General features: G+C 36.7%; 1 non-coding gene across 1 annotated transcript; it reads left to right on the forward strand.

The window, feature by feature from the left end:
* Positions 1–5,621: 5,621 nt before the first annotated feature.
* TRNAG-UCC lies at positions 5,622–5,693 on the forward strand. Its single transcript has one exon. It is a non-coding gene; the product is annotated as a tRNA-Gly (tRNA).
* Positions 5,694–13,140: the final 7,447 nt, after the last annotated feature.

The following is a 13,140-nucleotide window of genomic DNA, read 5'->3' on the forward strand; positions in this document are numbered from 1 at the left end:
CTTCTCACGTATCTCATCCCAGCTTTTCGTCTATACCCTCACATATTATTCAAGCCATAAGGTGGCCTCTTCACCTACTGTGAAACCACACTTGACACCAATACTATCACCTTGGAATATAAAACACTTCCCATAGTACTTATTCCTCATTACTTACTTACTCAAACGTGGAGACATACATCCTAACACTGGCCCACCCTCAAATCCTAACCACAAGAGCAACCCCAAAGATTTAAATATACTTACACTGAACCTTAGAAGTATATGTAATAAAATAGCCCCACTGCATGCCTGGATGAATCAAAATAAACCTGATGTACTAGCCCTTACAGAAACATGGCTACACCCCAGTGTAAAAGACTCAGAAATAATAACTCCAAACTTTGCAATAACCAGAAGAGATAGATCTAAAAAAAGGGGGATGGATAGCCCTTCTATATCCCTCTATGCTCAACATCACACCCTACACCAGTAATATACTCACCTTTTCCAATGCTGAGGTGCTAATCTCTTTTTTGAACCTCAACATATCAAAAAGAATTTGCATAATGGTAATATATATCTCACCAGTTAACAATATACCAGTGTTGGAAAATATTTTGTCCTGGGCCTCCCAATCAATAAATCTCGAAACAATAATCTTAAGAGACGTAAATATAGATTGGCAAACCATAGCGTCCAACTACCCCACAATTATTATAAATCTGTAAGTTTTTTCCCAGCTTATCAATACTCCAACAAGATACAGCAAAGATCTTACCTGCCAATCCACTCTAGACTGGATCCTAGTATTCCCACCCCACCAATCACCCCTCTTCCGGAACACTGTCTAGCTCCATCAGCGATCATCTGCCGGCGTATTCCTTTAGAACAAACTCCCAACAACTAAGAAAACACACTGTTAAATCAGTTAGGAACTCAACTAATTTTTGTCAGCATAAATTTAACAATCACCTACATGAAATAGACCGGACATCGCTTAAACAACTATCCCTTAATGATGCTGTACTATACTTTAATAATACCTTCCTTCACATACTTAATACTCTAGCTCCCATTCGTAGGAAAAGAATCAAAAATAACTCATTTCCATGGCTCTCTAAGGAATGTAAACACATGATGAAGCAAAGGGACCTAGCCTGGATACCATGGAAACAGAACAAAAATGAACAAAATCATGTTAATTTCAAAACGCTACGTAACAAAGTGACAAAACTAATCCACAGAGATAAAAAGTCATATTATTCCCAGCTTCAATTCCAACATGAAATCAACCCCAATAAATCTTATCACGCCATATCATTTCTACTTAACCCTGGAACAAATAGAGACCACACCTTATCATCTGATACCCCTCCATCACAAATAGCTGAAAATTTTAACAAGCACTTCAGAAAATCAATATCAGACCTACTAACTAACACCCCTAATGCTGCACCCTAACCCTTCAACCTATTCGGACACCAACCCCAGACCATCAACTACTTCTAACCTTGTCATTACTAACCCCCCTACTCAACCAAATATCATGCAAACCCCATTCTCATTTCAGCCCATACCTACTGACACCATTAAGAAACTGCTACATAAAATAAAACCCTGATCTACATCAACTGATAATCTTCCACCACACTACCTCAAATTGGCTGCTAATTTGATCCCCTACCCAATCAGTATCCTTATAAATAGGTCTCTATCTGAATCAGAAGTACCTACCATATGGAAGCAATCTTACATCACCCCCATCCCCAAAGGAGGTAACTCTTTTGATCTATCTAATTTTCGTCCTATATCCATCTTGTCACCCATATCCAAAATTCTCGAGAAGGGTATCCATCAGCAGGTAATGAAACATCTATTGCAAAACAATATTTTATTCAAAACCCAATATGGCTTCCAACCTAGCCACAGCACAGCTACAGCCCTATTATCTTTTTACAGACACCGTAAACAAGGCCAGAGATGCAGGATGCTATACAGTCTCAGTATTCCTTGATCTCTCCAAGGCCTTTGACACAGTGTCTCACCCTTTACTTTTGAACACACTGTCTAAGCTAGGCTTCTCACATAACACAGTAAAATGGTTTCGGAGCTACCTCAAGGATCATAAGCAAGCAACAAAATGGTCCAATGAACACTCATCCTTTCTCCACAACCCTACTGCAGTCCCCCTAAGGCTCCATCCTAGGACCCCCTACTCTTCAACATTTTCACAAACAACCTTCACACTACCTATCACCCTGAGACCCTCATACAGTACGCTGATGATTCCACCATAATCTGTACTGCTCAATCACTACCAGAACTACTTTCAAAAACTCAACAATCTGTTACTGCAGTCGAATCCTAGCTAAGAAATGCCCAACTCTTTCTTAATCCAAAGAAGACAAAACTAGTACTCTTTCATCCCAAGAACACCTCCCCTGTCACTGATCATTTTAACATCCTTGCATCTGACAACACTGTCATAGAAATAGTTCAGGAAACCAAACTTCTAGTAGTTATCATTGACGATAAACTTTCATTCGACCCGCATATACAGCAAAATATAAAGAAAACTCATCAAAACCTGGGACTGTTATACAGAAATAAACATTTCTTTACTGCAGCAACCAAAACTACCCTTGTAAAAATATTTGTACTTCCCTACCTTCTTTATGGTGCCCCTATCCTAACTAACTTACGAACTTCTATCATAAACATGATGGAACAGTGCTACAACAAAGTTGCAAAGTTTGCCACAAACTCTAAATATCACACATACCACTGTAAACTACTCCTAGAATTAAACTGGCTTGAACTCCCCAACCAACTTGCCTTTATTCAGCTGTCCACCTTGTACAACCTTATTTTCAAGCCTACTGCTTGCCCTGCACTTACCAATCTAATCTCACCTTACACACCAAATCGAATCCTATGATCAGAAGACAAAAATCTCTTAGCTATCTCAAAACCCACAAGAAAACCAGGTCACTCCCTATATTCATACTGTCTCTATACTCTGGAATTCACTACCTCTAGCGGTTTCACATCATAATCTCGAAATGCTGAAATACCGAATTTCATCATTCAGACACCATGAAGCCGAACCATTCACAATACCAAAATCCACAATCCCGAATCACACAATCATGAACATACATACACCATACACCACATAACACACACACACCATTCCACTCATAACACACAAACCACACAACCCTATATGACATATACGCAGGAGGGCAAGCCCCCCTGCACCCCCCCTATTTATATATACCAACTCTGAGATTGCACATAAAAAAAAAAAAAAAAAAAAAAAAAAAAAATTCACACCACGGCATTCTCCACTCGCTCGCACACAAATACATATCACACATACACAAACACCAACAAATCCAACACTTACACTCATACATACACCTCCCTACCCTTACCCACACATACAATGTACAAAAACACACACAAACACTCACTCACCTGCAATTTCAGGCACCATAACACTGCACACAACATACTGGAAATGCATACGTGTGGATTTGAGATATTCGAATTCGCTCTTATGCACTTTCGGCATTCTGACTTTTCAGCTTCATGGTCTTGGAATGCTGAAATTTGGTATTTCAGCATTTCGAGATTATGAAGTGAAACCCCTCTAGCTACCAGGTCTATGCCTGGCCTAACCCATTTCAAAGCCTCTTTAAGAAATCATCTCAAACAGACATGGTTCTGCTCTTGCATAAAGCCTGCCTGATGCTCAGCACTTCGTCTTCTTCCAAACTAGCTTCATCCTCCTCTTCTGTCACATTTCAATCCCTCACAGTCTGCAAGATCCTAAGGCTCTTCTAACTTCTTCTCTGTTTCTATACCATATCCTTAAGCTACTGTTCAGGCTGTATTCCTTCTATTCTTAACTCTCTCACCATCTGACTACATCACTAACTTTCTGGCTATTATTTTCCTAATGGAAAATAACTTTCTGTTTACTTATTTTTTTCATGTTCTATAGCAGTCACTGTCACACAATGCTCTACCTACGTACTATTTTTGGACACTGCATTATGTATAGTGAGAGTGACTACTATAGTCTATAATTTTTTTTAACTCTATAGAATCATCTAGATGTGTAGTATATATTGTAACATCTTGTAACATAGTTTGTTCTTTCAACTTGTTTTGTATAGTGTTTCTAATGCGATTTGTACTGTATTGGATTTTAGTGTATTTTTATTGTACTATATGTGGAGCTTTTCTCCCCTGGCCTCTGCTGAAAATGGGTTCTGTAGACCCAGTCAGACCACTCCAGTAAAGAAATGTCAGATAAATAAATAAAAATCATAAATAAATTTATTTTTTATATAATTTCTAAATCCAAGTTCTCAAATCATTCTAAAGACAATACTTATATGAGAATGAAATAGAAAGAAAAAAATTGTATTCTATTGAATGGGAATCAAACTCTCATTACACAGTTAATTTCTAGTAAAATGTTTCCAAAGCAAATATATGAAAATAAATTCATTCAAATACATTATTTCTAATAGATTATCTTACATCCGGGGGGCAGTGTTGTGCAGTTCTGAACGGTATCTGATGATGCAATATTAAAAATCCTTTGGAAGAATCTGTTGTTAAATGGGTAATATGGTAATACCCTATTGCCTGTCATTATATGATTGTGGGTAATATGGTTATGCCTTACAGCCTGTCTCCACATGACTGTGTGATATAGTTATGCCCTACTGCCTGTCTTAATATCACTGTGGGTGATACAGTTATGTCTTACTGTCTGTCTTCAGATGATTCTGGGTGATATGCCCAAGAATTTGAAAATATAAATGGTCTAAGAGAGGACTTCCATCAATCGATAATACCATGACATGTGTGCACCACCCTACTAATGCATGTTAAACCTAGCCGTGCCCCTAACCCCAGCCCTGCTACACCTTACCTTCGGAAAAACACCTTCCACAACACTGACACTTCACAAGACATTCAGACACTCAACGCATACATCAGCACACATGCACAATACTAAATCTATTCCCTTCCCTGACCCTTACTCTAATCCTAACCTATAAATACTTGCATATACTCTCTCACCCCCCCAGTGCCAAAACCTTTAGTATATCCAAAGGCTTTGGCATTAAAATCCTAAACCCTCGATTACCATATCCACATGAAGTCAATTTTCATTCTTTCAACATCTTCAGCACTTGATAATGAGTAAAATCAACAAATTTTCAAAGCCCTTCACCTTGTCAACGAACTGACAGTTTGAGAGAGACACCTGAACTTATCTCTTCTTATTCATAAAACACTCATACGGAGAATAAATTTAGTGAATTAATAAGATTCAGTATTATTTACTATGAATATGTATTTAAAATATTCATAATAATGAATGTATGGCACATCCTTAAAATGTGGAACAACATGGAACATAGAATTTAAGTCTCAAAATGAGGAGCGTTCCTCCTAATGAGATATAGCTGAGATGTATGGTTTATGGTAGGTTAGCCTGTAAGAGCAGTCTTTTATTATACAATTGTTATGTAATGTTCTCTGTGTGTTGTTCACAAGTGCAAACTGTCTGGTTTGCATTTGTGACCATTTTAGATTGATGGTGTGTGTCAATAGCATTGGTGGTATAGTGGTGAGCATAGCTGCCTTCCAAGCAGTTGACCCGAGTTCGATTCCTGGCCAATGCAAGAAATCTGTACAATCTGTACATAATGTAATGTAGTAGTTTATATATACGGTATAGTTCATTTTTTTGAATGACACATTTGTCTTGTATCTTTTTCTCAAACGTGCTTTAAGATCAACATTCAGTGCAGAAAGGGGGATTCTCCTTTTCTACACTGTTGTGTGATCTAGGAGCTGACATATGTAAGTAGTAAAGACTGTGTGTGTGTGTGTGTGTGTGTGTGTGTGTGTTTTAAACCAATGTCGGTTTATTATTTTTTCAATGTCTTGCCAGTCACTGTTTTTTGGTTCAATTTACTGAGCTGGATCATATAGACAGATGCCCACACACACAAACTCACACAGAGAGAGGGAACGGTCTATATGCCTAAATGCCATTCTTATGGAATGCATTCTGCAATGGGTAAACTAATCAAACTGAATGCATTAAGAAAAGAATGAACGCAAGACTGGTGTTTTTGCAGGATCACTGAATACTGGAGAAAGGGTCTTCCCACTTCCACCCTTTTTCCTGGTAATGTGCAGTCTCAAAGTTGGTATATTTAAGTCAGGGCAGTGAGTAGCATAGTTTGAAGAGAAGGGAAAGGAAGGAAGCCAGGAAGGAGGTTGTCTCTGCTTTGTGTGGGTAGACAATTTGACTTTTCCAAGCTGTTGCAGTCATATTCATGCTGAGAGGAGATAGCGATGGAATGGCAGATTTTATTAGTAAATGATTATAAGAGGTTAATGGCTTTAAAAGGCACTGATAAAAGGGCAGGCCACATTCTAGTTGTGTAAGAATACTTTTGCATGAGGTTAAGGTTGCTTTAGCACTGTGTAAGAGGAAATGAGATATATTTTGAACTCCTAACAGGAGGTAGATGACTTAGGATTTGACTTTCTGAATGTGAAGTTGGAAGTTGACGGACTGGTCAAGCCAAACACTAAGGTATCTAACTGATTTGGTAGATTCAGTCAGGTTGTTGTCTAGGTCTTTGATATATAGAGAGATAGTGGTTTGGTGAGTCTTTTCTTTGTACAAAACAGCATGTGCTTGTTCTTTTTTTTTGTTTTTTTGGAGTTGAGGAGCAGTTTTATTTTAAAACAAAGCCAACTGTTTAGTTGTAGAAGTTCAGCTTGAAGTTGATTCTGGATGATGCCATGAGAAGGGCTGGATCGATAACCATGTCATCAATGTGAAGGAGAAAATGAAAATGAGTTAGCTCAAGATGAAAGAAAATAGTGTTCTGTCTCCATTTAAACTGTTGTTAGCATGATTATTAGCTTGAATAAAAAGCTGCAAGAATGATATGAAATATAAAGGGTTAATTTAGAAATAGTATAAAATGCTGAAAAATAGGTAGTAGTAAGTGTGCTGGCATAACTTAGATATTGGCATCCATGTAAAGGAGTATGTTATTGAGAAACAAAGTCTGTAAAAATAACTGCGTAGATGGCAGCTGGAAGGACATCAGTGACGTAAAGAGATGTAACATCAAGTGCTAGAACACCACGTTTCAGATAATGCAAGACTGAGTTTCTATGGATCATCAAACTACAGAAAACCAAGGACAAGGGAACAAAGGAAAATTGTTATACAAAGAAAGAACTGTTATACATCCGACTGTGAGAAAAAATATCAGACTTTTTGGTATAAATATGAATGCAACAGTAAACAAGCTTTGGGAGTTTGCTATAGAGAGCTGACAGCATCTGTGTTGCAGGCTTGTAGATCCAGAAGGAAAATATAATAGAAAGCGTATTAACTGAAGGAGTTCTCTGTGTATTTATTGTACTTAGTACAATACAGTAATAAGACTAGTTGGTCACAATATGCATGCATGTAAATGCAAGTAACAGCAAGAAACCAACAGAAGACGTCATATAATTTTTCACAAGAGTCAGTTGTTGTTGTTGTTGTTGTGTCCTTTGGCTTTTCCCGGTTAGGGGTCGCCACAGCAGAACTCCGGTCCGCTAATGACTGGCAGTAGATTTTGCCGGGCCTAATGCACAACCTTCAATGAAGGAATGCCCATTCACGCATGTCGCCACACAGAAGATGCTCTAACTGATAATCGAACGGGCAACGTCTATCTGTGAGGCGACAACGCTACCGCAGCACCACCACAGTCAGTGCAGTTTATTTATTAAAATGGAGAATAGTATTAGTGCAAGTACTGATTACTGAGGAAACCCTAAAAGAGTGTAGGCTGTACCTGATTAGGCAAGCCCAATTTTAACTTAAAACATTTGGTTGGTCAGTAAACCTTTGAACCATGGGTAGATTCAGAGATTATACCTATATCTTGCGAGTGGGATAATTAGATGGAGTGGTCAGCCAAAAATTTTAAAGGCCTGGGTAAGATCTATGAAAATTGCCCCAATTAGGTTACCTTTATTCACTTTAGTGAGGTTGTCATCTCTGAATGTCCAGAGAACAGTCCTAGTACTTTTACCTGTCCAAACCCATGCTGCTTCCAAGTAAGTAAGAAGTATTTGTTAAGGCAAATGGTGAGTTGATTGTAAATGATTTTACTAGGATTTTACCAAGGTTAGGAAGTATGGAGAAGGGACAGAACTGGGAAACTGAGGAGGTTTGTGTTATTTGGGGACAGTGATGACAAAGGTTGATTTCCAGATCAAAGGTATGGTATTGGTTGGGAGGCTAAGGCTGTAGATATGTTTCAGTGGGGTGACAATGAAATCTCTACAGTTGTAGAGTAACCAGTGGCAGAGGTTATCAGGACTAGAGAGAGTGTCTAGAGGAATCTCTTCTAGTAGACATGCAATGTATTTGGGGGAGTGATTGAGGGTGATTTGTTTAGATTTGAACTACTTAGCTTTATGAGTGCATTTGGTTTGTTTAGTAATATTTTATAACTTAATGTAATGCTCCCAATTTAAGAGTACAGTCATTTTTCTGGAATTTCCAGGCTTCATCATGTAAATGCATTACAATTTTTCAGCTCTTTTGAGAGCCTGTCAGTCTTGTTTTATTTGCATAGCCTAGATATTATGGGTGTGTGTGATTTGAAGGTCTAGTAAAAGTTATGAGAATAAGTTGGTAGTAGGATTGGCAAGGTTGGGGGCCAGTCTGTTTTGCAAGATGGGATTTCATTCTTGTTATTTTGAGGGGAGTTTTTGATAGTAGGTGATAATTCTAGGGGAATATTTTATTTTTAGATTTTGTGTGTGAAATGTTAAAAGACAGTAATCGCTGAAGGTGGGTGGTTGATTTATGATACTGGAGATATTGTTGAGGTGGGACATAATTATGAAGTCAAAAAATGAGTAGTGGTTTCTTTTAAAATTAGGTCTGGTAGGCATAGTCACCATTCAAAGGAGTCTGATGCTGTTAAGGAGCTCTGAGATGTCAAGGTATAGCAGGTGTAGGAAATTTAAGTTGAAATCCCCAGGGATAATTCTGTGTTTGCCTGGTAGATATACAATTCAAAATATAATACAGAAACCCTATTTCTGATTTCTTCTTCTGTGTGCTTTAATGAACTTTTATATAGTCAAAAAATGTTTCTGAATAGTTAAGAGTACTTTCATTTCCAATGACTTGATAACTTGGAACTTTTCCCTAGCTTTTTTAAAAATGTGATTCTTTTATATCCATCAATATGGCAAAGGTTATGCAAGACTTGATTATCAAAACCTTAATGGCTCGTATTGTTTAGTCATTTGAATTGTACATTTAATTCCAAAATGTATCTGATGGTCAATATTTTTGAATAGTTTAAAGTTTTATTGCTATCAGGATCAGAATGTATCTGAATCATTGTGTTCGTTATAATAGTACCATCCAAATTGTTCTGCTTCTGGATATTGATTTGCCTATACCTGCACAATCTTTTTTAATCCGGATGTATATGTTATTCAAATTGTAATAAACTTTGTTTAAAACAGATATTGCTATACCACTGCAATTAAATTAATACTCAAGAGGATTTTGAACTCTGATGAAGTTGCTGTGTTAAAGGCCTGACTTTTATCCCCAGTCAATTATCTAATCTTAAAGGTAGCATTATCACCCTCAAATTACTCACAGTAAGTACTAATGTAAAATAAACTTTGGCAAAAGAACGCATCATGATTTTAACAAGCATTTATTTCAGTGCAAATGTATTCAGTCCTCCTTATATCTAACTATTTTTACATTTGAGATGGCTTGTTGAAGAAAACTTAAAGATATTCTGGTGGACACTCCTGCAGAAAGAGAGTTTTATACTTTGCCAGCCAGTGGGAGAAAGGATTTATTTGATATGCTTAACAGAAAACAAATCCACCTGTGTAATGAAATCTGATAAGGGTAGTCCTAAAGTTATAGACTTTACTGACTATGAAATAAAAATGCATGCACCGTTGAATGAGAATACATTTTTAAAAAGGTTAATTTTAGCAAAGTATTGCTAGCATATAGATAGATTGTGGTTTAGATAAACTGGTACAATGTTTGTGTCTTTCGGCTTTTCCCGGTTAGGGGTCGCCACAGCGGAACACAATAGTATCTTATAAATTCTGAATGTGATTAATTTTACAATGTATTGAAGCTTATGCTGCCAATTTTTATTTGGTGTTCTTAAACACCACAGGAACATCTTAATACTCCCTAGACTTATATCTGGGGTAAGAAGGGTCAAAACAGAACCCATAGCTTCTTATATCAAGAATGTGCTTAAGTAGTGCATTGAGAATGTTCCATTCTCTCCATCTTTTATTCTTGATTCAAGAGATTTTATTTAAAAAGTTTGATCAAACGTCAGTGGAAATTATCAGTGTTTTAGTGGGAACTTATACAGAGACACTACACACTGTAATTCTACAAAAAGATGGATGTTAGAGAGGCATTAAGCCAAAAACAAACCTTGACCGATAAATATATCAATAATGTTTGCTTACATTGTGAGATTATACTTGGTAACTTTTTAAATATATCAAGAGGTTAGCGAAATAGCTGCTGGAGCAGCAGAAGCTGCCAGTTTTACTAACCTGGTATTACTGAAATGGGAAAAATACTATATTAATATTTCAGAGTATGAGAAATATATTAAATTCTTTTATGATTCATAGACATTTTTATTTGGGAAGGCAGTGATCTTTTTACTGATATGACTTGGAGGATATGTTTACAAATCTATGTCATTTTCAAAGTTCACTATAAAGGAATATAGAGAACTTAATTTTAGAACTGTACTTGTTTAAGGTAGAAAGATGCAAAAAGTCAGGTACTAAAGTCTAGCCCAGCATGACAACTATTTTGCTTACTCCATTCCTAATCTGTTTGAACTATCACCTCGTTTTTTGTACGTTTCTCTCTGACATGTAATTTCATTTTTTAACCCTCTTGTATTAAAAACATGAAAGTTATTCTAATACTATGTCTCTTATGTTTAACTACTGAGAGTAGCTCTTATATGTTGTATACTTTTGTAATGGTACTTTCATTGTATTATAGTGTACTATGCTGTGAGCTGCATCTTATATCTTTATTTTATGTGCTTGAACATTAGACTACTTTGTACTTGCTTATCTTTTGCATGACTGCAAATTGTTTGGAGCTTTTCTTATCAAATCTCCACTGAAAATGGGCCCCTGGCTCAGCTGGACTAACCCGGTTAACAAATGTCAATAAATATATAAATAAAAGTGTGTGTGTGTGTGTGTGTGTGTGTGTGTGTGTGTGTGTGTGTGTGTGTGTGTGTGTGATTTTTAATGAAATGATGGCAAACACTTCTGTTTTAATAGTATGCCTTCTAAATGTGTCAAAAAAGACATGCAAATCCCAGTCTTGTGTATTTTTCAACCTTGTTACAGACAATGTAATTTTAAAAACTATTTAAAAGATCTTAGGAGTGACTTCATTTTTTGATAAAACATTTCAAGAAACTAATGTAGACAGGAAGAAGTTTTGTTTTTTTCATAACAGTGGTAAGATGGTTTCAAATTAGGGAAAATAAATGGCTATAGCAATACCTTTCAGTGTTTGCTCAAAATGAAAAATTTTAGAAGGTAACAGCAAAGTGAATAAAGCGGTATGGATTCAATCTCATTTTATTAATAAAAGGAGTAGAAATAACAACAGTATTCAGAAAAGCAGAAATAAATGTTTCAAGAATGCCTGAGTTATCACAAATAGAAGATTAGGAACCTGTCGTTGTATTTTCACTGCAGCTGTAAACTCATGTTCAGTGCAATTAGATTTATTTATTTATTTATTTTATTTTACATTTGTTGACTGGGCTAGTCCAACTGGATACATGTAAATTTTCAGTAGAGGCTCGGGGAGAAAAGCTCCATAAAAAGACATGCACAAAAACAGAGCAGTAAACTACAATTACAGGATACTTGACAATAACAGGTGTTCCATTTTTTTTTTGAGTGCAAGAAGAAGAAAATAAAGAGAGGATTTAGAAAGGTGGGACAATACCACAGGAAAGTAATAAACAGGAACAGGAGAACAGGCCAGATAATAATAGAATTGGAAGGATTAGTATAAGGGTAGTGACTAAAGATAAGGCAGAAAGAAGGCCAGTTCAGTTGTTCCTAGTTTCAATAAGTGAATGTCTAATGTAGGGGCCTTAAAGTAGCTGTGAAGCGAGATATAAGTGGTAGTAGCCTAGGGTAACAGTAAGAGATACTCTGGTCGGGGATGGTGCAGGGACATAGCCAATGGGTTGTAAGGTATGACTTGAGTTTCTTTTTAAATAGAGAAGTAGAAGAAAGAGATGTGAGTGCACTAGGAAGTAGGTTCCAGCTTTTTCCCACAGTGTTAGAGAAAAAGGATTCTCCTCCTTTATTGTTCGGTTTTTGGGTAGTTATGAGTAGTTTGTTTGTAGGCTTGTTAGATTTTTATATGGGCTGATTAGACTTGTGAGAATTGGTATATTGCCTAGATAATACAGTATTTTATGGGAAATAATCAGTTGGTGAAAAAGAATTTGATTTTGCAATTCTAGCCAACCCAGTTGATTAAGATTTAGGCAGTGGTGGGTTCTAAATGGGGAGCTGGTAGCAAATCTGGCTATGTTGTTGTAAGAGATTGCCAACTTGTTGAGGTTGCTTTTAGATAGGTATGTATATATAGGAGAGGCATAAAAGAGTGTTGAGATTAGGTGGGTGTGGGCAATGGTAGTTCTGGCATTGGGAGTAAGGAAGGGTTTCATTCTATAGAGAGAGACAAGTTTTCGGTTAACTGATTTTATTGTGGTATTGATGTGAGCATCATAGTTGAGGTTATGATCGATAGTCACTCCTAAGAGTTTAGTGTTAGTATCAGGGGATATAACTGTACCATTTTTAGATTTAATAGTGAAGTGAAGTGGGGAGGATTTTTGTGTGGGAGCAAACAGCAGTAGTTTAGTCCTTTTAGGATCAGTCAGAGAACGTTAAAACTGTCATACTGAACATGTAATATATGTAACATGATGCAATAAGTGATTTTTAACTGGGGGGGTCTACATAAAA

This window comes from Protopterus annectens, chromosome 15.part0 (assembly GCF_019279795.1).
Source record: "Protopterus annectens isolate FY-2018-M chromosome 15.part0, PAN1.0, whole genome shotgun sequence".
NCBI lineage: Eukaryota > Metazoa > Chordata > Ceratodontiformes > Protopteridae > Protopterus > Protopterus annectens.